This window comes from Pteropus alecto, unplaced genomic scaffold (genome assembly GCF_000325575.1).
Source record: "Pteropus alecto unplaced genomic scaffold, ASM32557v1 scaffold8, whole genome shotgun sequence".
Lineage (NCBI taxonomy): Eukaryota > Metazoa > Chordata > Mammalia > Chiroptera > Pteropodidae > Pteropus > Pteropus alecto.
The window spans coordinates 658,336-684,213 of NW_006494609.1; the positions used below are offsets into that span (position 1 = coordinate 658,336).

General features: G+C 36.9%; 1 protein-coding gene across 1 annotated transcript in view; it reads left to right on the plus strand.

The window, feature by feature from the left end:
• SIPA1L1 (signal induced proliferation associated 1 like 1) overlaps positions 1 to 25,878 on the plus strand; it is a 321,807-nt gene that overhangs the window by 138,692 nt on the left and 157,237 nt on the right. Inside the window, exon 4 of the mRNA XM_025042110.1 lies at positions 9,141 to 9,203. The gene's annotated coding sequence lies outside the window, so the exon portion shown is untranslated. The remainder of the gene's footprint in view (positions 1 to 9,140; positions 9,204 to 25,878) is intronic.

A 25,878-nucleotide genomic window follows, 5' to 3' on the forward strand; every position in this document is an offset into this window, starting at 1 on the left:
GAAGGTAAAACTTTTCCTCTGCCCTCTTAGAGTCTCTGACTGGGCCTGAGAAGTCAGTTGACATAGAAAGGTCACAGGAGAAAAGCCTATAATTTATTTATTTACTTATTTTAACATGTACTTGGGAGCTTTCACAGGAAAATGAAGACACAGAAAACCTAAGTATTTATATATTAGGTTGAACAAAAACTGGTCATTGTGAAAAAGTAGCTAAAATACATGGGGAGGCTGAAGGAAGATAATAGGGTTATTTTTAAAAGGTTTATTTGTACAGATTTTTCTCAGCCTCTATTCCCGGTCTCTGGTGATCAGAGTGTTCTTTTCCTCCAGGTGCAGGGAGGACATCTCTCACGTGGGAGTTTTATCTCCTGTTTTCTGGAAGGAAAGGGAGGTCACACTGCCTTTTATGCACCTGTTGTTTTTTTAAGTGCAGTTAGTTCAAAATAGTGTGCCAAATCCAAATGTTTTGGGGTGTCCTTAACCTCTTTGATTTTTTTTTTTTATCATAGATTTATTTATAGCAACTGATAGAACCAAAAGGTAGGACTCATTGTTGTTATAGAGATTCTATTCACCTGGTAGTGCCTCTGGGCTCTGATTTATAGGATCCCTGGCAGGTAGGCAGTCCATATTGGGTAGGGTGGAGTTTCCCATAAGGTATGTAGGTTACTTGCTTTCTGAATATAAGTAAACTATAGTTACAAGTTATTCAGAACATTGGTCAACTTCTCTAGTCCCAAGGATCACTATGGTGTTTCTCATGGCTTATAATCGGGGGGTAATACCACCCATAACTTCTCATAGAGAGAAGGGACTGATGTAGGTGTTATGTTCTTTAGTTACCTGATTCATCATCCAAGGCGTGCTTCTTCCTCCAGAATCTGCTGACTCTGTTTTGAGTTTTTCCTACATTCTGCTAGGAATATATTTTGGATGCCTGTCCTCTTCTAAGGGGTTACTGATCTTTCAGATCTATTGACTTTTGTCTTCAATCTGTACGCTTTCTGTTTCTCAGAATTTCTCACTGCTCTGGCCTGCTGATGTCATCTATACTGGGATTTCCTTCTGTTAATTTATTAGTATTTTTATATTTCTTATTAAATTTAGTTGTGGTAGAAGAAGCGGGGAAAAGGAAAATTTGTGGGATATTAACAGTTTTGACTCCGAAAACTTTTCTTTCTATACATTTTGCCTTTTCTATTTCTGCTCATGCTATTTCTCTTCAATCCCCTCTCTGTATGTACAGATCTCAAATAAAATTTTGCCATAGACTTTTGATACATCTATGACATTGCTTGTAAGGTTCTTTGGCTTTGGAATGGTTTTGCCCTGTTGTTCTGCCTGGGAAATGCTATTAGGGAAGCAGATAGCTCAGTAGCTCAAGTCAAGACGTAGGTTCGTAATTGATATCTTAGTAGCTTTGTCACCCTGTACAATTATGTTGTCAGCTCCCTCATCCCTCCTGAGAATTATGGATATAATAGTGTCTGCCACTTAATGTTGTGAACAGTCAGATGGGATAGTCAAGGTAAAACACCTGGGACATAGTAAGTCCTGAAACATTGTTAACTTAAAAAGCTTAGATGAGTAAGTTCTTACCTGGACAGCTCCACTCAGGTGTGCCAGTCTCTGCTTGCTTTGCCCTATTTCCTTCTAGTCCTCCTCTTCCTTCCCTAGACTCTGTTAGAAGTAAAGTTCCCCTGCTCTTCTCCCCACATTTTTTTCATGCTGACATGATAGTGCACATCTCACAGTTTACTTTTATTTTAATTAGTTAGGCGTGTCTCAGTCATTAGGTATGGTCTTTTGGTAGGCTCCTGATGCTTTTGTTTTCTCAGATTTATTGAATTAAGGCATTTCTTTCCTTGTATGACTTTAACTTTAAAAATATTTAAAATCCGTAGTGAGATTCCCATTTTGCCTAGTGTATCAGTCAGGGTTCTCTAGAGAAACAGAAGCAATATACATAGATACACACACCTTATCTATCTATCTATCTATCTATCTATCTATCTATCTATCTATCAATCTATCTATCAAAAGATTTATTTTCAGGACTTGGCTCATGCATTTGTGGGGGCTGGCAAATCTGGAATCTGTGGGGCAGGCTGGCAGACTGGAAACTCAGGCAGAAGAAGCTGATGCCAAAGTCTTGAGGTAGAATTTCTTATTCTTTAGGAAACTGCAGTCTTCAAGGGTAAGGCCTTCAACTGATTGTATGAGGCCCACCCACACTTTTGAGGGTAATTTCCTTTATTTAAAGTCAACCGATTGTAGCTGTTAATTACGTCTACAAAATACCTTCACAGCAACATCTATATTAGTGTTTGATTAAGTAACTGAGTATTGTAGCCTTGCCAAGTTAACATACAAAACTACCCATCACACCTAGTGTATGCTTAACAAATGTAGAAAGATATTATGTTATTGGTTAAGTATTATATCAGTAGATTTTAGGCCATGGGTACTTATGTGATCAAACATCCAATTGAATATTCATGCTCCAAGTTCTTAACAGCCATTCTTTTTTCATGACAGAGGAGCATGTATGCTGATGGTGAGGTCTGTGCATGTTTATCCAACTTGTCTTAGAAGGCTGTTCTCCCCATTTTGAGTAAATATATGATAGTTATGATTTAGCCTGTTTCCTTCATGCTTATTTTTAGTGAAAAGATCTGTATATTGGCTGAATTTCAAAAATTTCATAAAGAACCTGGTTATTTAGAATTCAGGCCAAATGCACAGTTGTTACTGTAGAGAGGAAAGCAAACATTGTCTTCTCATTATTTAGTGTGCTCTGAAGGAAAGAATGGAGAATTCGTGTAGTAAAATTGTGGCTTAATAAATTCAATGACTGTTAGACTGATAAACTTTGTACATACCCTTAGGAATAAAAACTAATGGTTCCCCCTAACATATCTCTAGTGTATTCCATTGCAGTTCATTTTTTCTGTTAACCTGTATAATTGCTTCTTACATGAGTAAAGATTGTTGCTTCTGCTTAAAATAGAAATCTGTTCTTTTCTTTGGACTCCCAAATTGCTCTTTTTAAAATAGTACTGTTAGAAAGCAAACAAAATGAATTAGAGCTGAATCAGCTAGAACTGTCACTTGATGTCTCTGTGTAATTTACCATCTGTTTTAAAGTTTTTGTACATACTCCCACTCATATAAAATATGGACCATAATATTCTAAATTCTGAAAACTATTATATGACATTTAAAATCAGGAAAAGAGATTGTATCTTTAATGTTAAATTTAAATACATAGCTTATGATTTTCCCAGTTGTTAAAATTTGTTACCTTATGTGGTGTGAAGAACCTTTCACTTTGGGAATGGTTAGTAGGCTCCTGAGAGCACTTTACCCTGACCTTGGCCAGGTCAGCTTAGCAAATGGTGACACCAGTACTGATTGTTGCCAGAGGGTTATGGATACAACTCTGAGCAGTTCTGCTCAGGAGAGTATTTTGTTTTATTTTTAATACAATCGTATTGATTTGAAAAGTTGTTTAGTTTTTTGGGGAGAAAGTTAACACTGTTCTAATATATATATTTTTAAATGAATCCATAATCTAATTGGTATGAACCTAAGAGAAACAATCTCATCTGTTGTGGTAGCCAACTAACAAAATAACAGATTTTTTTGGATCTTTTCTTTACTTTTTTTTTCTTTTAAAAAGCCATAATGTGGGCGATGCCTTGTCAAGTGTTTTAATTAGACTTTGGGAATTTAAGTACCCTTTTCTTTAAATAACTAGTGAGATCTACAGTTTGTTTTGTTTTACCTAGTGTTTGGTGCTCAATATTGTGTTCAAAGCTATAAGGAATCGTGTCATTATTTTCTTGGAGGACTTCATTGTCTGTGTCCTGGAAACATCTATAATAGCGAGCACAAAACTGTGGGAAGCTTTTTAATAACTATTAATTGGTATTAAATCTACCTTCAGTGATCATGTAGCCTAATTTTAAAAGATTTTGTTTACAACTGATTTTCCACATTTTGTTTTTCTATTCTCCTATTGGATTTTGGGTTGTTTGCAATTTTCTGTGGCTATGAACAATTGTATTCGGCTCAGGGTGACAGTTCTGGTGACCATAAACTTAGGAGTGGAATTTCTGCCTGGTAAGAAATTATGCCCATGCTTGATGGTTTTCAAAGTGATGGTACCAGCGTACAACCCCAATCAGAGTCTGACATGTCTGTCGCTCTACATCTTTGCTACACACTTGACATTGACTTTTTAAACTTAGCCAAGCTAGTAGGTGTGTGAAGGTGCTTTTTATTTGTATGTTTCTAATTACTAAAGTAATTAAGCATCATTCTTGTATTTAAGGACCTTCTGAATTTCCTTTTCTTTTTGTAACTTTTGTCCATTTTTTTCCTTGGATTGTCTTTCATATAAATTTATAAGAGATATGTTCTAGGTACTTATATTTCGTTGGTTATATGTTTTATGATTTGTGTGTGTGTGTTTTTTAATGGCATCTTTTAGTGAACAGAACTTCTTCATTTTAAAATAAAGTGAATTTATTTATTTTTTTCTTTTTGAGTTGTTAGCATATTCTGAGGCCATAAAATATACTTTTATCAGTATAGACTTACAGATATTTGTTTTATCCTGTGGGTTCTAATCTACTAATGTAATTATATTATTGCTCCAGTTGTCTCAGATTTGGCCCCTTCCAGTTGCTTCTGGTGTCTTTTTGTTAAGTCCTCGTCTTTTCTGAGCACTTCCTTACTTTCTCTACAAGATGTGCCAGGTTCATCTGATACTTTCCCTGCTCCAGCTTTGAGCCAGACATTTCTCCAAGTTGTCCTTGTTCTTTTTATTATAGGACCATGTTTAGAAACAAATATCTGGGTGCTGGTTGTATTTGTTGCTACTGGGATGTTATTGCCTTGGGTTCTTTTACAGGATAGAGCTAGGAAATATATATGTATACACATACCTGCATCTCTGTATACTTATCTGTCATCTATGGAAATACGTATTAAAAACCATGATATCTCTGATTCAAGTCCAACACCATAGATGTCCATTCTGGCCTTTTCTCTTTGTTTTGTCTCTAACCTCAGAGTATATAGTTTGAGATACTGGTTTCCAATGTGGTTAGGTTAGTTCTTTTCTCCTGTGCTCCCTTAAGTGTGCTTGTATTGTACCTTTGTAACACAGTTCATTTGTGACTGATTGTTTCATTTTGAGTTAACTCCATATACTGGTTGATTTTAATTATTTACTTTTTAAATTTTGTGACACATCCCCATGGCTATAAGTGTCAAAACTACACAAGAAGATATATTCGGAGAGCTGTCCCGCTCTGTTCCTTGTGTTCCATTCTCATTCACTGGTTCCTGCCCCAGTGGTTCCATAATGCCTGTAAGAGAAAATTCAAACAGTGTAATTGACAAGTCTCACCGTCATCTCAGTCTTAGCTTGTCCTCGTACACCACGTTCTGATTTCTTGTTATTCCTCAGACATGACTGCTATCTTCATGCCTCTGTGCCTTTGCACATTCTGTCTCTCTGCCTAGAATGATGTTCTGTTTCCTCTTACCTTGCCCATTTTTAATTATTCAAAACCTGTTTCAACTCTGTATCTACTATATGACTTCCTTTCCTTATCCTCTCCTCTCCACTTGCATTTCACTCCTCCTACATTTAATAATTCTCCTGTTCATTCTTCGCTGCACAGTACTTGTGAATGTTGTGTAACTTTTATGACATTTAATTTAAATTATTGATGCATAGGTGTGCCAGCTATATTAAAACTGTGAGCTCCTTAAAGGCAGAAGCTTCATCTTTGCATTTCAAGCATCTGATTCAGTTTCTCGTACATATCAGTTACGTGGTAAATGTAGAATGGCGAATGGATTTTATTCTCTTCACTTATTTTTTTAAAAAATTTTATTCATGATATAAACTCATAGTAATAGAATATGAATTATTATAATGTGATGCCCCTGATCTTGTTGTCCCTGGCATGTTTGTATTCTCTGCCTCTCCTGATATATTCTGGTCACAACCCTGGTAATTTAATGACTTCTGTGATCCCTGGGAAGTTACAATATCTAATTAATTTTTAGACACAGTATAGAAGGACAAGATGACATCAAGGTATAGAATGGTTTAAAATATGCAGGCCTAGAAAGTCAAGATTATTTTATCTGTCAGATTTGCTTCCTCACTTGAAAAGCTGAAATTTCCTGTCCTCTTAATCTGTTAGATTGGAAGAAATTGTTGTACTGGAAACAGATTCCTTCAATAGTCTTTTAAGAACCCTAGTCAGCTTTTAAAATGTCATTATTTTTGTCCAAAAGGCAAGTTCAGTGACCTTCCAAATTGTGTTTCTAAGCTGCTTATGTTCCTTTCATTCTGTATAGATTATTCAGCAGATTATGTTAAAATGTAGGGGTTTACTTCCACCAGCCTCTTCATCCGCCATCTGTTACTTTCCTCTCTCCCTCTGTATCGCATTCTCCTCCTGACACTCCTGTGTTTTCCATCTAATCATAGCTCATTCTCTAGAGTCCTGTCTGGACCTCAGAACAGAGGTTTAGTTGCAATATAGATATCATAGTAAATAAAGGGGGTCTTCAAGACCGTGCTTTGTGAGAACACAAGGCTTGCTGGTGCATCAGAGTGTCTGATGTCCAGGGTGAATGAGCTATGAGAAAGCATCCACTTATATTATTTATTAATTTTTATTTATTAATCTTATTTATTAAGTAAATAGATGAATGTTTTTATTTATTTATGAATTAAATAAATGTTCTTTATTAATTTTTTTTTTACTTTTTTATTCAAGTGTAACACTTATAAAGGTAAATGAATCATAAGTGAACACTTTGATGAATTTTTTCAAATTGAACGTAATCACGAAACCACCACTCAAACCAGGGAATCTAATATTACTAGTCACCAAGATTCCCCCTTGCACCCCCTCCTGGTCTCTCCTACCCCCTACACTGAAAGGTAACTATTATCCTGACTTACACAGTTTACCTGTTTTCAGACTTTATGAAATGGAATTGTACGGTATATTCTATCCTGTGTCTGGCTTCTTTGTCTCAGCATTATGTTTGCAAGATTCATTTGTGCTCTTGCATTAGTAATGGCTGATTTATATTCATTACTGTATAGCAGGCAAACTGCAGCCTGTGGGCTGGCTGACTGCTTTTGTAAATAAGGTTTTATTGGAACACAGCCGTACCCACTCATTTGCATATTGTTTGTGGCAGAGTTGACTGGTTGCAAAAGGACACAGAGACCATATGGCCTGCAAAGCCAAAAATATTTACTGCCTGGCCCTTTGCAGAAAAAATGACTGACCCCTGCTGTATAGTATTCCATCATGTGACTACTCCACAATTTATTTGTTACTCAGTTTTGGCTATTACAATGAATGCTTCTTTGACGATTATTGTATGTGTCTTTGGGACCTGTGTATGTGTATGTGCATTCCTGGTAGGCATTTCCCAGGTGTAGAATTCCTGGACCACAGTGTACGTTCATGCTCTTGCTTCATTAGATATAGCTGAACACTTTTCCAGTTCACACTCCCACCAGCAGTATATGAAAGCTGAAGTACTCCACACCCTAAGACCTGGTGTTGTCAGATTTTTACTTTTAGCTATGTTGATTAGTAAGTAATTTTATCTCACAGTGGGTTTAATTTGTATTCCCATGGTAATGAATGAGGTTGAGCACCTTTTGATATGCTTTGTTCTGAATGAGGTCTTTGCTGGATATATGTATTGTAAATATCTTCTTCTAATCTGACTTGTACTTTTATTATTTTAATAGTGTTTTTATTTTTATAATCTTGAAGGGGATCAAGGTATGCCACCCCCAGAAGATGCCACTTTAGCGTAAGGATTATTTTGAGCTGAAGGAAATTGAGAAATAGCAGTCACAGGAAGAGCTGTCTGCATGGGTTCCCTTTGTAAAGGGGAACCCATCTCCCTTAATAGGAAGAGGAGAACAATTCTTATCACCGGAGACTATGTAACAAGTCGTACAGTCTTTATCATGTTTCCTTGTCATCTTCCCCAATTTATCATCCTTTGGAGCCCAAATCCTCTTTTCCTTTGTCTAGTCACATTACTATTTATTGTCCCTTGTTAAAATGGTATATAGCCCCTCCGTCTAACTGCCTTTTTGGGTTTTCACTTCTTTTCTGTGATATCCCCAAGCATGTAAAAAGACTGACATCAGTAAAGAAACATATGCCCTTTTTTTCTATTTTGTCTTTGTCAGTTTAATTTTCAGGCCTCCAAGAACTAAACCTGAGAGGGTAGAGAAAAAGTTTTTTTCCTCCCCTACAAACTAATGCCAGGAACATTGCTGAATCTTGCATATACTGAAGAAAGTGAAATGAGACGTGGTGTTTGTAGATACATGAACAGTAGCTATCTCCAGCCTCGTCAAGGCACACCATCCCTGGGTAGCATGGATTTAAGTCCTTCTTAGTTAAGAGTGTGATTTGCCATATTGTTATTTGTTCTGGGGTCTGAGTAGAGACAACACTCTTATCTTTAACTTTTGAGTATTAAAAGCCATTCCAGTGCCTTAGAGTCCCCAGTTCTATAGGTGTTTCTTTAGCATTCCATGGTCTGCTGAATATTCAAAGGTTTTATTAAAATGCAGTGTCGAATATTTGAATCAGATATGTGTATATATATATTTTTCGAGAACTATTTTCTCAGATCTCTGAGTTTAGAAATGGAACCTGATTTATCTAACTTTAGGATGCATCAAATTGAATAGAGTAGATGTCTGTTGTAAGGGGTAGACTACATGATTTTTGAGCTACATTTAATAATTCTGTTTTTGTTTCAGTTTTATAAATAGCATCCGAGGACAGTATTACTTGATTAAGATGTATTTTGTTTGTTCTGTTCTTTTTGGTGATCTAGATGCAGATGATTTGAACTTGAAAGTATTTAGAGATAATCTAATATTACAGATATCTCCAATTTCTAGTTTAAGTGCAGCTGCTTACTTTAAAAAATGCTAGTTTCCCTCCTTCGGAAAAGAAATAAAACTTTTGCAACTATTTAGTGAAATTTCTTATGTACTTAACTATTTATTTTTCTATTTTTTCAACTATTTTCTATTTTTCTTAACCTTTTTCTAGGTTATACATTATTATCGTGGATGGTAATTATCTGAATTTCTGAAACCATGGCACGAGAATATAGTAAGTACTATAGCATACTTCCTATGCCCTACTAGCTTTAAAATGTGTTGACTTTCTGTCTTTAAATTTCTGATTGAAGCAGTAGAACAAAGTTTATATAAAAACAAAGTTTTTTTAAATTTTGATCCCTCAAAGGAATCAGTTCATTTGGTCATCTGCTTTTTGAGTCTATAGCTTTATATAGAAATATATGATTATAATGATTAGTTTCATCTTCTGACAGTCTTGCTCAGGCTGTTCCCTGTAAATACCAACAGAATGGGTATTAGTTTGGAGCCATATTGTGCATTCAGTTGATCCCCTATATTATAGAGTTGAGGAACTAACCGTAGCTACAGGGTGGGCCCTGGTTGGGGGCATTCTCATCCCTGCTTTGTTCGCATTTGACTCATCACGGACAAAGCATCTGCTAATGCTAGGCATTACCTAGCCAGAGCAATGATTTCATGAGTGGTCCAGTAATTTTCTTCTAGCCTGTGATACTCCAAGATAGATTTGCCAGGAGCTTCTGGCAGAAGTCTTCTAATAAACAGAGCTACAGGAAGAGCCTGCCTCTCTTGTTCTTCTTCTGGATGTTGTTTTGTGCCAGTGTGAGGTCTGGTGTGCAGCTTGAGCAAGAAGCCACACAGAGTGGAGGACAGAGAAGCCAGCCCTGAAGCCTGTCTCTCCTGCAGAAGTCTAAGCTTTTGAGCCAATACATTTTCTTTTTTGTTTAAGCCAATTTGTGTTGGGAGCCAAAACATCCCAAGTGATTCACTTAATCTCCATTTTATTTTTAGTAATCCATTAGTTTCTCCCTGGGGGATGTGGGAGTAATTGCAAAGCAAGGCAAAATAATAACGTTAAATTAAACTGGCAGGGCGTGTTGGTGTTGACTGGCACCCTCTTCACTCTTAATAGTTAACAGGTAGTGATTTAGTAAAGACCGGAGAACAAAATATATTGCTTTCAGATCCCCCCACCTCCCCTGCCCGAAGTTTTTGCCTTTTAATCAACCCACTTGGGCTGGGAATGCTAGAAATGCTCTTGGGGAACTGGCCTGAAAACTGTCCCCCTGTACAGGTGTGTTGTTTGGCAACGTGGACCTGTTCTTAGAATAGTCTCTACCCAAACTTCTAATCCTTGTTTGCATTTCAAAAATTAATATGAATACTCCAAATACGGTAACTATATAAGGAATAATGTAACAACTATCTGTATGCACCCTCTCATAACACACTAGAGAAATCGAATTTTTACCAACCCAGAGTAAGGCCCACTAACCGTAGTGTCTTTCTCTGCCTCTGAGAAACCACTGTCAGGGTTTTGCTCTTTATTCTCCTTATGAATTTGTTTGTCTTTTTACCACATAAGTGTAGTATGATTTTTGCATGCTTTTTTACTTCAGGTAAGTGTAGATACTATATGTATTTGTTGTTTAAAATCTCAAAGGTATTTAGAATAAATTCAGGGTCATGGAAAGAGGCTATAGATTTGTTCTCAGATATTTGTCCAGATTGATTTCTAGGCATCCTAGTGATCTATAGTAAATGTGTTAGATTTTAAATGGTTGATGAGTTTAATCAACATGCCGACAGCCTTTTATCTTATCTTCTGGAGTCTGGTGCTTGGTCTGCTGCTGAGTTCTCTTTCTGTATTTGATTCTGCACTCCTGCGCAGATTTGGCATATGCAAAAACACTTTTAGACCAACTATGTCCTCAATGGGCTCTTTAGAATGTGTTAGTTGCTTTTTCATTTAAATAACTCTATTCATCCTGTGGTCAATATGCATGCTTTTGGCAAACTTAGGAAAATCTATGCATTTTTCCACACTCTGACAATTAATCGTCACATCTACGAAATTTACTTCCGCGCTTTCTAAAATTGTCAGTTGTCAGTTTGTTCTTTGTACTGGTAGCAGCAGTTGTAAAAGCATCCACTCCTGTGAATAGACTGTGAAACGTGGTACCTGGAAACATAGTACTGTGGGCGGGGGGAGTAATTTTACTTCTGTCCTTCTAAGTTCTTCTGTCTAGACTAATAAATTAACATGAGGCAGATTAACAGAAGAAAACGACCAAATTTATTACGTTTGCACATATGGGAGTTCCACACAGATGTGAAACCTGGGGACACACCAGGCAGCTAGGGCTTATATGCTATGTTGAGCTAAGGAGAGTGTTGGCAGTGGGTTGTGACTTCAGAGGTCAGGAAGGCAATTCACAGTGAGATGTGTATTTGGTAAATGTTTGCTGGGCCATCTTTAACAACTGGACACAGAGAAGACTGGGATGAAAAGGGCCTTGCTAGGTTCCTCTCTGTCAATCACACACTAATTCACATTAAACTATAGTTCTCTGTGATGATATTTTCCTTCCTGAAGCAGGTCCTCTATCTAAATTCTTTTAGGCAGTTAGTGGGGAAGTCAGAGTTTCTTTCTGTGTCTTTTGCTTCTTAAAAATGATCAATATCCCAAAAGGCATGTTTTGGGATGGCAAACTCTGCCCCCCTCTTAGTATCTTAGTCACTGGTGAATCTCAGAAATCTTTGCTGTGTTGTTATTTCCTTTTGTGCCCCAATGTGAGCCTTGGAGATCATTTTTTATCATTCTTGTCTGAAATGCATCTTAGGTCATTTAACGTCTACATTCAAAAAACTCATTCTTTTGCTGTTGGAGAATTCCTGTTACCCCTTGTGCTTGTTTGGAATGTCGTTGTTGGAACTGGGAACCAAAGAATCATTTCTATTCAGAGATTAATAATTTCTTCAATGGGGAATATAATTACTGATAAAGTATCAGAGAAAGATTTATGACAATCGAAAGAGATTTTTTTTCAAGGTGTTATCTTTGCTTACATCTTTAACATGTCAATAAACAGTAAACTCAGAAGACGTTTTCCCCCTTAATTCATATATATTGTATCCATGTTACAGGAAGGAAAACAATAACATCTTTTGTTGAAATCAAATTTAGGTTTTTGTGCCTTGTGCACCATTTTTTTGGTTGTTAAGAGAATGGATTCTTCTTTTAATGTTCTTTAAATGTAACTAGGTTTTTTCCTCCTCATTGTGGACCCAGGATCTTAAATTAAAATGTTGCCAGTGTTATAAGATTATAGCCACCAAGTGAATACACCCCATCAGTAAGGCCCTTATGGAAAGAGCTACAAAATCTCTCTCATTGGGAGACAAACAGCGTTCAAGATAGTATGCCATTTTGTACACCTGGCCAGATATAGACACAAGAAATTTCAAGAAAGTTGAGCTATCATCCTGTAATATGTTTTATATCCATTTTCTTGTTTTAAAAACTTTAGTGTTATAGGTGCTTTTTAAGAGAAAAAGCCTATTGAAAAAATTCTTCGAAAAATCAATTCAGTGAACTGATATTTTTGTTTCTTGTGGAATGATGTCTTCTCATTTGTTTTTTTATATAAAAGGATTTGTAGACTTGGCTTGTTTTTATACCTCAAATGAAATGGTGCCTCTGTGGGGGATGGCCCACTGGGCTGAGGGAGCTCGTAGACAGTGACTCAGATCTGTAATTAGGTCCTGCTCTCCGCACCCTTGTTGACTTGAAAGCACTGGCCGTAGACCATTTAGTCTGGGAAAGCAATACATGAATCATCTAAATTGGCACAAATTATCTGGAATGCTGCTAAATGTTTTCTACTCTCCATTTCGATTGAGGGAATTAGGAAGGGAGGCTTGTTCTTTGAGTCTGAAAGTATCCTAGGGGCAAATATACATTTGTGAAAGCAAATGTCTTCCTAAGATGGAATGAAAAGCAGTAGAAAATCTGACATTTGTAAGCAGTTCCGATTTTGTGAGTCTGTGTTAGAACGTTCTTCCACTCTATATGTTTTTCTTTGTGAACAGGGTAGTAACTGTTGCCTGTCTTCCAGCTCCAGTTCATTCTCCCACCATGTCCCTCAGAAAGGGAAATCCAGGGGGCTGTCTTGTTTCCTGGAGCTTCAGTTTAACCCCACAGCACCATTGAGGTAGACGGAAATTCTAGAAGTTAATGTTGTATCCATTTTGCTTCCTCCAACTTGTCCCACTCGTCAAGTATTTCTCATATTTAGGACAGAATTTCGATATCCTTTTCTTTCCTTTCTCAAAACGATGTGTCAGCAGACTTTCTGAGATCTACTCAGCACCTGGCAATGAAGTGGGTGAAAGTCTTTTTTTTTTTCTTTACGAAATAATAAATTGACTGTTTCAGTTAATTTTGTAGCAAAAATTTAAAATAATCATTGTTCATTTTGAAGTGGAGGACACTTATAGGTCATTTAGGAATAAAAATAAATGAAGATTTTTCTTAGATCAGATGGTGTATGAAGGGTACTGCCCAGCACTTATTATCTTATTGTTTTTGCTCTAAAGAGAAAAAGACAAGCAGATTTATCCAATTCATAGCAGAAAGAAGAGATTTCCAACGTGTAATGTGAGTTGACTTTTTGATACGTGGATAAATGTGTATTTTCATATTGGAATATGTGTGAGTAGGCATGTCAGATGAATGCATCTTTTGACAGGAAGTAGGAGAAAGCCATAGCTCACTGTATAATTTTGTGTTTTGCAGGCAGGCGTAACTGCTGTTCTATATCTGTGGGTAGATGTGCACAAGCATGTGAATTAGGTTGTCTTCCTTCATCTATGGCATTGCTGTTTATTAGACATTATCATGTTCATTTTGGAGTTATTGAAAATCAGTTGTTCAGATTATAAAATTATTATTAGTACATCTGCCGAGTTAAGTTGAAAGATTGTAGAGTGAGTTTCTAAGAAACTGACTGGTCAAGTATTTTATATCAGTGAAAACCCTTGATAAAATTTTTTAGTATATTGTTAGTTAAGCTCTTTTCCCTGATACAAATCACAAAGACCTTTATACTAATGATTTAGGCTGTGGTTATAAAGAGTTCCTGTTCCTAAGAACTGTGATCTGTTTGTCATGAGGACGTGTTTAGTACCCAGTTAACCTTTCATTTACGCTCTTTTTGCAATTAAGAGCCAAGAGGCCCTGCCTCAGTTCCAAATACAAATCACCCAATGTTATATCCTTAGTTTGCATATTGTGTAAATAATTGGGTCATTAGCCAACACTTAAACAGGAGTGTGAAAGGCTTACCTTTAGCGAGAATTTAACGTCACTTTATGGCTCCTGGATGACTTTGTATAAATTATTTTTCTGTGGCAGTTGGTATCTCTTGTTAATGGATACAGCCATTGTAAGACCTCAGTTAAGAATTCCGAAGTTCTTAATGAGTGTAAAAATATCTGAAGGAATTTCATGTTTGATTCTGTCTTATCCTTCATTAGCAGATGCCTTCTAACTTGGTGGAAATGAAATCTCAATTTTTTGAATGAATGCTAATCCTGATGAAAGCTTCCCACCCTTATTAAAAAAAAAAACAAAACTTTCTTCTCAAATCAATGAAATAGAAATTAGTCTGGTCTGTAGAGTTAGGCGCCTCCTCTGTAATCTGAAAGGCTCTGCAAGACAAGGTGTGAAGATAGACCAGCTGTCTCTATTTCTATGTGAATATTTGGTCCCATCCCTAAAATTTGATGATGTCCGCATTGTTATTACATAGTGGCCTCATCTTAAAGATGGAAACAACAGTGTATGTATATCCATTCACTCTGCAAGAGTATAGAGCTCATTAGTTTACAGTTTCAGGCCAAAGTCCAGCATTCATTGTTGCTCTAATTTGATCCTTTAGTTGTATTTTGCTGATCCTTTGGGATAACATCCATTCAGTTATACTTGTTTGAAACATCAAAAAATCTCATTTAACGCTCTGTCCTCCAGCAAATTAAAAAAAAAATAACTTGTATAAAAACAATACGTACTTGTGAAATGTATGAAAGCAGATAAATATAAGGATGAAAAATGAAAATCATCTATAATTTTACTATCCAGAGTAGCTGTTATTAACATTGGCTAATGTGTTATCCCAGAACACAGAGCACACCATTTACAAAAAACCTCACACCAATTATTAATAAAGGACTGGCTGAAGGTGATAGCAGCCAGAAACTCTTCAACATTTATATATGGTATGTGTTAAAGTTAATATCTTCTAAATTGCAAGTATTCATTTCTGTAGGTAGTGACCATTTCATCATAGGATGAGGAGAGAGCCTCTTTAAAGAGAAGCGGGACTCTGGCCTTTTCTCATTAACTTTTATTTTTAGTAATTTCTAGGCAGAGATTTTCTTGTGTAAGGTGTGTTTCTCTACGTAGGTGTGAGGATTGTTTTTAAGTGAAGGAGCTTAAATAAGCTGCTATATAGGAAGAGTAGGAAAATAATATAGTTTTAAAAGAAATGTCTTCTGTTCCCATGACAGAAAGATAGAGAAAAGTCAAGTGAACCAGAGGCTGCACATGGTAATTTTCAAGCGATGATTGAAGGACAGAGTCACTACTGGATTGTTTTTTTAATATGGTGTATCTGTCCGCAGCCAAAGTTTTGTCTGACGTGCCTCTCCTCTCAGCTCCTCCTGGTGCTGGAGCAGCTCCGCGTAAGTTAGCGTGCAACATTGCAGAACTTAGGGAATTCTGCCTTAACTTAGATCTCTGATTATTTCATTTCGTGCTGCAGTTTATAATAACTTGGGTTATTGTTTGGTTTTTAAATCATCACACCACAGAGACTCAAGTAAGCAACAAACATTCCCCTGGATCTGAAAGTACTTGTTCTCTGTGATGTTTTGATCGTTTCTGAGCATTTGTGGGCCTCGGTCTCTGAGACTCAAGATAACTTGGTGTGCCACAGCCCTCTTAGCTTCCAGTGGGCTTCTTTTAAGTGTCTGCCCTTAACAGAGGCATTCTTCCTGAGCAGTGATGCACTTCAACCAGTTGGCCAGTAATGACCCCCACAGTTTCTTGTCTCGAAGCCATTGTGGTGTAAACAGAGCAAATGATGAGAACTTTGTCCTTTGTCCTCTCTTCCAAGTAAAGATTTAGTGTCAAAGTTGTTTTAAAGGAAGTCTGCATTTTGTGGTATCACTCAGTTTTGGCGCTGTGTTAGTTTAGATTTTTAGCCTGGAATTCTTTGGGAAACTCCACCCCTGGAAGAAACTGAGGATTTTTTTTTTAAAAGAATGTGTGTAAGCGGCCGTTAATGTAAGAACATAGCGCTGCCTTTGAAGATTCTTTAGCCATACAGCAGCAGCTTGCCAGAGTTCACTTTTGTGACAGTAATCCCTTCCATGGAGAGACGGATTTGAATTATATTAGACAAATATTTGCCAAGTTTTGGATTATTTTATAAGTTTGTATTGTTGTATTGAGTGTTAGGAAACACTCAAACTTTGATTCGTTGGTGTCATAATGTTTTTAGTTTTAAGCATCAAATTGAGAGAGCTTAGTATTTAAATGGTTGAAGAAAGCAAATTTTAATTCGTTTACAAAATATTGCCACTAATACGTAGTATTCTGTCTCTCCTGTCTGTTTTACTAACGGGTACCTTCATGGGTTTCAGATTTTGCATAATCGTGCTCAGTAGTTCGCAGCCGTTGTCTTTTTAGCCACAATGTTGCGGTTTGTATTAGTTGGTTTTCTTGCGTAGCACTCAGAATTATTGCAGTGAACTATTCTCAGCCAGAAATAAACTTATTTATTTGCTACTTGGACTCTTAAGTTAGGACACAGTCAGTGGGTTACTGATTCTGTGAAGTTTACTATTCAGAGGCAAATACATTTAGACAGGGTTTTTTTTTGTTTGTTTTAGATAAGAATCCAGTGTAATCTGTTTTTTGGAGAGTATTTGGATAAGTTATTTTCAACTGGTCTCCTAATCCTCATTCTTGTTCTTTCAAAGTGGGCTATCTCCACCCCCCTCTGTTTTTCTCTGTTTTTGATGAGAGAAAGAGAAAGGAGGAGATGTGTGTTTGACTTTGTTCTAAGTGGGAGTTGGAATTAAATCAAGTTCAGATAAAGAATGAAGCGGTGGACCTGATCTGAGAAAAAAATTAGAAAAAGAGTTGAAGTGAGAAATTTGTGGTCTACTTTGTGGTCGAGAATAAAACACCAGAGAGAAATTGCTAACTACCATTACTCCTTTAACTGTTTTTGTTGTTGTTTTTGTTGACCTGAATCACACCAGGTAGCTGCCATTTCTTGGCCAAGGTCTGAGGACAGCTTTTGAGCAATCTTTCCAGCTTTCTTTCCATAGTAGATGCTCAGTTAATAGAAAGTTTGACTGATTTGCCGACTTGTTAACTACCTGCAGGAAAAAGAAAACAGGCTCATTCTTTCCTTAAAACAGCCATTCTGATTTTCTACCAGATGAATTCCTCCTTCATTAATTCTATGAGGAAGCTATGAAGTAAGTTGAGTATTTTTTTTTTTTAATCGAATCGTCTTCCCTACCCTTGTACACTAGGATCTCTCTGTTTCCCTAGAGGTGTGAGAGGTGTGAGAAGTTATTCTCTCTTCAAGTTTCACAACAAGAGGGTACGCTGTTGTTTAGTTCCCAGGCGATTTCCAGCCAGGCTTACATTCGATTTTTGTGATCCGTTGGTCTTCCGTAAATTGGTCGAAATAAAATATTGTCCTGACTTTTTGCCATTCTTCGAGATGCTTGAAGTCCCCTAGACTGATATGAAACCACGGCTCTAGTCCACACTGCCTTCGGGACAGTCCTTTCACCTGGTACTCATCTTTACTGTTCCTACGTCTGGCTCTTCCAGCATTCTCTGTCCTCTCTCCGTAGCACGATAGCTACAGGTTTTGTCTCTGCCAATTTTATAATCCTGTCTTTCTTTTTCTGACTCCCTTTTATCGGGCATGTTCACTGAATGCAGTCTTGGGGTGTTGCTTTCAAATACGGGAGAACACTGTGGTCTGCAGAATAGCTTTTTAGTTAACTGTTTCTCAGCACAAGAGAAGATACAGTTATTTTGATTTTGTTAGTTTGTTTCCTCCAAGGACAGAGTGCTGCTTTGCTTTTCCTGCTACCTTTATAAGGCCATGCGGTCTGTCTGGTGCTAGGATGCTCCTGCCCTCCTGTGTGGGGTTGGCCCATATTCCTAAACGAGATGATGAACACAAAAATGCTCGCGAGTAAACTGTAAAGTGTCATAAATGAGAGCGGGAATTGTCATTACTGTTATTCTCTGCTTGAGTGGCTGACTGTAAATATTCTGTTTAGTTCATGACCTCCATCTGAGAACTGGGGGCTTTTGAGAATCCTGTTTTCAGGGAAGAGCTGTCTCTCTATTAGGCCAGCTTTTAAAGCTTGGACCTTTTGAAGAAGAAACCGATTTGTAGCATATACTGCATTAAAATGAGTTGTTGCTATTTCATAACATTTACAACTAAGGAAGTCACTGTCCTTTATGTATGGCAGTAAATTTCTATTGGCAATGACCATGGAGTTCCTGGCCACATGAAAATAACTGGCTTTTGTAATTACTGTTTCAGAGTCTTAATCTCACTTCTCATTCAGTAAGAGGACTGTTTCTCTGGCAGACTTGTAGTCTTTGTTGAGCTTTTGTATAAAATACTGCTTTTGGGGGGTGATTTAACTCTTTGCCCTCAGCCTTTTTGATTTGTACTGATCGATATGATCAGAGAGACGTGTGCCCTGGACTACAGAAAGTATAACTTGCAAGAAGAATTAAGAGGAGGGAAAAACATTTCCTTCTCCTCTCTTCCAGAGTAATTAGACAATGGAACTGTTGTTTAAGCCACCAAGCCCCTATGTATGAAGAGATGCTGCTTCTGTTGCAAATATTATCCGAGTGGGCACCTCATTCAATGGGACAGTGCCATGTCACATTTGGAAGCAGGCCTAACACTGCTTCTGCACTGGCAGCAGCACCTCACAAATGCCTTTTGCATTTCATCATAAACCTGGGCTGACTCTAATGGGAGCTCCAAAAAGACTATCGTGGAGATTTGACATTCTTTGTCGCTGTCCGATAGTTTACATTGACAAGCCTCTTGGAGTTGTGTCAGAACACTAATTGCTCGTTGTCAGCAGCTTGTTCTGCTCAGGGGAAGAGTTCGGGTGATTACTGCGTGTGTTGTTGAGACTGCCTGATCAGAGGGGCATTGCTGAGCTCACGTTGTCTGTCCATTCCTTTCCAATATATATCGAAGTCATATTCCGTGCAAGGCTGTGATCAGGTTGACTCAGAATTTGTTTTTAGGAACTTTTGGATTTTGTAAAGTACAGTACGATAGCTGGGGCTGACAAAAATTTATCCGTTATCGTGGAAGTGATGTCTTCTCTGACTAGGAAAAAGAAGGATACAGTAGTGATGAAAACACTGATTCACCCAGATGAAAACATTTTAATTCTTGTTAGGATAGAATTCTTCTTCAGAAGAGAGATGGTATTTGAACTTAACAGTTATTTGTCATCTTAAATTGGTTGAAATTAGGGTAAAATCATGTTTTCAAAAAGAGTACTCAGATGTGCAGAGAAAAGAAAGTTGTAGCTTCCAGAGCAGGCAGACTGTTCGTGCTGCAGGGAAGGTAGTTAGCATCTTATCTCCACCTCTGGTGAGTGTGCTCCCTGTGAGGTGAATGAGCTCCTTTATTGGACCACTTATTAAATGGTAAGTTCCACCTGTTGGTGAGTGAATTACCCTAGAGAGCAAGTTCCATATTTAGAATGTTTGGATAATTTAAGGATTCTTATGTTTATTAGTCTGTGACATCTCCATTTGAAGGATAAATAAAGGCCCAAAGGCATAATGATTTGTTAAAAGTAGCAAAACAAGTCATTTAAAGAGCAGGAAACAGATGGGCCCTTGCATGCTTTCTATAAAAGTTAATCACTGTTGACACCGTGCATACATCATTCAAAAGAGAGATTCTAGTCTTTTGCCAGATATTCTCTCATTTATTTTAGGCTAGTATTATAGCCATTGCACAGTAATAACTCAAGGTTCTCTTGTCAGTACATTTGCCATTGGAGGGCACCAAGGAATTAAAAGGCACTTAAGAATCAGTAGTAATTGATTATTAGGTTTAGGAGAAGGAGTCAAACACCATTTTATGGCAAGTCCATGGAGCTGACCTGGGGAGCAGCGGTCCCCAACCTTTTTGGCACCAGGGACTGGTGCTCCTGTGAGAATCTAATGTCTGATGGTCTGAGGTGGAGCTGAGGCGGTGATGCTAGCACTGGGGAGAGGATGCAAACACACATGAAGCTTCGCTTGCTGGTCCACCACTCACCTCCTGCTGTGTGGCCTGGTTCCTAACAGGCCACCGACCAGTACCGGTTTGCAACCTGGGGGTTGGGGACCTTTGTACTGGATAATAAACCTCTTTCCAGCACCCCAACTCCTGCATTTCCTCTGTTCTCCACACTTAGCTCTATGCTTTTTGACAGCCTGCTCTTTTCCACAGTTAACCTGTCTATCCTGTCTGTCCTGTGGTCCTCTTGCCTTCTCTAGATGTTAATCTTCTAGTCATGTTATGCCTTTCTCTCCTCCCCTCATCTCCTCCCCTCATCTCCTCCCCTCATCTCCTCATGTTTTTCTTTGCCTATAAACATCCTTCAGCTCTCTTTCTCTCTCCAGCACAAATCTTCCCACCCACCCCCACCCTCAGATCCCTGTCATTCTTATTTCCAGTGTGGGGAAAACAAGAAGTGGGGGACAGGGAGGGTTACCCTATTACTCTTTAATCTTTCTGCTTAAAGGTTGGTTGTTTTTTTTGTTTTTGTTTTTTGTGGGATTTTTTTTGTTTGTTTTTGAGATATACATGCAATAAAATGCACAGATCTTAAGTGTTCTTAAGATTTATGTTTTTAGTTACTGGCAGTTATGAATAAGGCTGCTATAAGCGTTCTTATTAAAGTCGTTTTGTGGACATGTATTTTCATTTCTCATGGGTAAATAAATACCTAGGAATAGAAATGTTGGATCATAGAGTAGATGTATGTTTTACTGTATAAGAAACTACCAAACTGTTTTCCCAAATGGTTATGCCATTTTATACTTACACCACCAATTTAGGAGTTTCGGGTTGCTCCACATTTTTCCTATCATTTGGTATTACAGGTTTTTTTTTTGTTTTGTTTTCTTTTTCTTTTTTTCCTTTATTTATTTATTTTTTTTACTTTTTGGCCACTCTGGTAGGGTAAGTGTGAAATAATATCTCATTGTGATTTTAATTTGCTTTTTTCTGATGACTAATGATTCAGGGCATCTTTTCTTTTGCTTATTGGCTATTCATATATCTTTTTTTGCAGTGTCTTTTAAGTTGTGACTTATTGTTGAATTATCTTTTTATTGTTGATCTGTAAGATTTCAAATATGTATTAAAACATACATTTAAATAATAAATGTATATGCACACATTTAATGATGTCTTTTGAGCAGAAAGTTTAATTTTAATTCTGATTTATCATTTTTCACGGTTAGTGCTTTACTGCGTATTATCTAAGAAATCTTTGCCTATTCAATATAGGGAATATATTTTTTCTATATTTACTTACTTAAAGATGCTTTAGGATTTTATCTTTTATACTGAAGTTGATAACCTATTCTTAAATATTTTACATATGAAATAACTTATATATGTAACTGTTGAAGTTTTTTTTATATGTATATCTAGTATTATTTGTTTAAAATACTTTTTCTATTGAACTGAGTTGGTGTCTTGATTGAAATCAATTGACAGTATATGTGTGTTTTCATTTGTGGGCTCCTTTCTGTTCCATTGGTCTATGTTTTTGTGCCAGTTACACATGGTCTCGAGTACTATAGCTTTATAAATTTTGAAGTCAAAGAGTGAAATCTTCCAATTTTATTGTTTTTCATGATTGTTTTGACTAATATGGATCCTTTGCATTTTCTTATAGATTTTAGAATCAACTCATCAATCTTTTTTTCCCCCATAAAAGTCTGCTAGATTTTGACTGGCATTTCATTGAACCTATTTTTCAACTTGTAGAGATGGACATTTTGATAATACTGAGTCTTCTCCACAAACCTCTTCACTTAATTTCCCTCAGCAGTATTTTATAGTTTTCAATATCTTTCATTAGATGTGTTAGATTTTTAGGTTCTTTTAAATAGTAGTATTTTAAAATTTCATTTTCAGTTCAACTGCTAAGTATAGTGACAGACAATTGCTTTTTTTGTACATTGACCTGCAAAACTTCTAAATTCACTTGCTAGTTCTACTGTTGTGTGTGTGTGTTTTACAGGGTTGTTGACATACATCATCATGATAGATGTCTATGCATAATAATAGTTTTATTTCTCCCTTTCCCATTATTATAGCTTTTTAAATTTCCTGCCTTTGTTGAACTAGCTAGAACTTTCAATATAAGGCTAACTAGAAATGGTGAGAATGGCATCCTTATTCATGATCTTAGGAAAAGAGTATTCAGTGTTTTTCTATTGTTTATACCTAATTTTTTTATACTGTGGTTTCTGCTGTTGAAGTCCTGTAACTCTTCGATCTTCTAATTTTGAAGTACACAGTTCTCAATCTCCATATTCTTGGGCTTTCCTTTGCTTGTGATATTACTGTATTACCCTCATTCTTCTCTGTTTTCTGCCTCATTTCCCAAAGAATGACTCTTTTTTTTTTTTCATGGTTTTACCTCTATGAAAATAACTTCTTTTACTAGCTTTTCTTTTTCTCATTTACTTATTCTTATATCAAATATTTATGGAACAGGAACTGTGTGACTGACTGTGCTGGTGTCTGAAGCTATACAGGTTGATGAAACCTAGTCTCTGTCCCCAAAGAGCTCACCACAAAGCGTGGAAAGTGCTTTGAAAGAACAGATGGGTCCTTGGACTTGCCTGGAAGGGAGAGATATCCCACTTGGTCCGTGGTCAGAGAGATGGCCTGCTAGAGGGGACGATAGTGCTGCCCCTTCCTCTTCATGTGTAGTCACCCACAATTAGGGTCTGACTCTCCTTCATTCCTCTGTATGTGATCACACCCGTTCTCAGTTGTGTTCCTGCCATCTCTGTGGGCAGAGTTTCCAAATCCAGCTAGAAGCATAGTAGTCAGCATCATACTGTGGTCCTTATTGCTCTGTGCCCTATGTAGTTTGGGATAAAAAGCTCCTCTAACAGCTCTTTAACACTTGATGGTAGTAACTTGTTTATCTTGAATAAATGAACTCATTGAAAACTTCTGGGTTTTTTTGTTCATATGTATCTTGTATTTTATTACCAAATGGAATTTTTATTAATTATGAAAGATTTCAGAGTGTATTAAGTTTCCAGGATAATTTTTTGTTAAAATACTCCTATGGGGGCCCCTTTCCCTCTGAGCTGTTGGACAGTGGGGTGGCATGTCTCTTTGGCTTGTGTCTCAGCAGACTCTGTCCATCCTTGGATAGTAAATGTTCCTGAACTATACTTCTCCAAGTTTCCAACCTGGGTGTTTTTTTTTTCTTTCTTTCATTTCTTCACCCCAGTACTCTGTTCTCTGTCAGAATGCCTCTCTTATGCAAAGCTCTGCTTATTTTTATAAAGCTATAGTGACATCACAGAACACATTTTTACAAGGAAGTACCAACTAAGGATTAATGTGTTTTCAGATAATTAAATTAGAAAGCCACATATCATGTCTTAATGTTAATGGAATAGATGTGTGTAGCATTGTTTAGTGATTTCACTGGAATGAAAGCAATTAAACATGTTCAAACAATAATAGAAATTGGATCATATATTTCTTGTTTCAAGCAAATGTATCTTGGTATCTATGAAATATGTCTGTATAGCTTTACTGTGTTTAAGCATAATGTCAGAAGTCTGTAAACCCAATTATGCAGTGAAAGATCTGTTATCAGCATTTTATTTGTTGAATTTCTATTACCTACAAAATTTAAATTACTTAGAAAGATAAAGAAATTATCTTTATTAATGATGGATTTTTTAAAAAATTTATATCCTTACAGAGAGGAATACAGTGATCATAGAAAGTATTTGTATGCCAAATAAAATCAATGTATATGAGTATGTTTTACGATTATTTTTTAAAATGCCCTAAAAATGCATTTATCAGCATTCAGTCAACAGGAGAATCAGTGTTTTAAGAATAATTTACATTAGGATGGAATGTTTACGTTTCTAATATTCGTATTTGGAGCTCAAGGCAGGCTGCCCCAAAGTATGCCCCAGGGGCGTATTGATTATTTTGAATTAAAGTTACTTGAGAAACAGCGAATGCAAGAAGGACACCCTGACCTTCCTCTCTGTCCCCCTGAAAGCAAGAAATAAGTCTCCCATGTAAAAGGTATCCTCTTTGCACCAGGACGTAGAGACACATTCTTATCACCAGACAGAGAATTCAGGGCAGGAAAGCCTGTATAAGCAGACTTTGTTACTTCTTTACTAATTTGGGTTACTTGGAGTAGTAACCAAGCTCAAACTCTGCTTAGATTCTTCACTAATTAAGCACTCAAGCCTGCATTTCTTTGCCCCATCAATTCCTTACAAGTTTATTGTTTCTTTGTCTAAAAAACATAAAAGCTGTGTGTCTTGGTCATTTCTTCAAGTCCCATACCTATGAGATCTCTGTATGTATGAAATAAATTTGTTTTTTTTCTTCCTGTTAATCTATCTTGTGTCAGTTTAATTATTAGATCAGCCAAAAGAACCATGAAGGGTAGGGGAAAAATTTCCCTTCCCTGATACTTAATTAAATTACAATAAAGTTGGCATTCAGTATAAAAATGAGTGAAAGGCATGATTATATAGTGATATATTGCTTAAACTATTTGATGATGAGCAGTTGTGCCTTACTCTTCACAGGTTATTATTGTTTTTATTTTCAAACTCACTCCTGATTCTTTACTTATAGTTAAAAATGCATCTTTATTAAGAAGCATTTACTTTAGTAAGAGTTCAAAGTGATTCAGCTTGCAAATGTGTCTTTTAGTGCTAGAGAAAGATTTGGGAAGTCCTTTTGAAGGTTGATTGCAAAAGAGATTTCTCTTATAGAGGGCCTCTCAGTGGAGACCTATTATACGTAATTTAATCCCATTAATTGCTTCTCTGAAATTCTACTTTTTAATTATCTTATCATCTTTTAGTCCAGTCTTTTTTGGTGAGTTTTAATCTTCGTTTTTTGTTTTAATACCGAGTCTTCTCATTCTCTGTAACCAGGATGCTTGCCCTGTTGGGGTACAAGCTGTCCCACAGGGGATCCAGATAATTCTGCTATGTCCACTCCAAGCCCTACGACCTCTTTTGATTATTTCTGATGTTTTATTTATTCTCTTATTATCTCTGCCTAGATTGGCCAGGTAGAGTTGATCTGACAAGGTCAGCTACAAACATTTGCTATTTTCTGTCGTAAGTTAACCAGTTGGGAGGTTTCTATTTAGTTACTTCGAACTAGGTCACCAGACAGATTGTATTAATCCCATAGTTTAAACGGGCCATCTGTTGAGTCCTTCTGGTAATTGTACCTTTCTTGAATATCAATTTACCCAAGTTAAGTCACAGCCAAGGATGTTAGGAGTCTTTCCAAAGAGACTAATGGCGGAACTGTGGGCCCCTCTCAGCTGAAACCTGCCCTTGGAGAGTTTTTATTGTCCACTTATTTCCTTCAGTATTCTTTTTCCTCAATTGTGAGAGTTTTTGATTGTGGAAGTTTAGGGTCATGCTTGTTGAAGATAATAAGAAAAGCAGGGGTCAGGGGAGAGAGTGGGATTGGGAATAGGAAACATTTGTTAGTAGCGATAGTGGT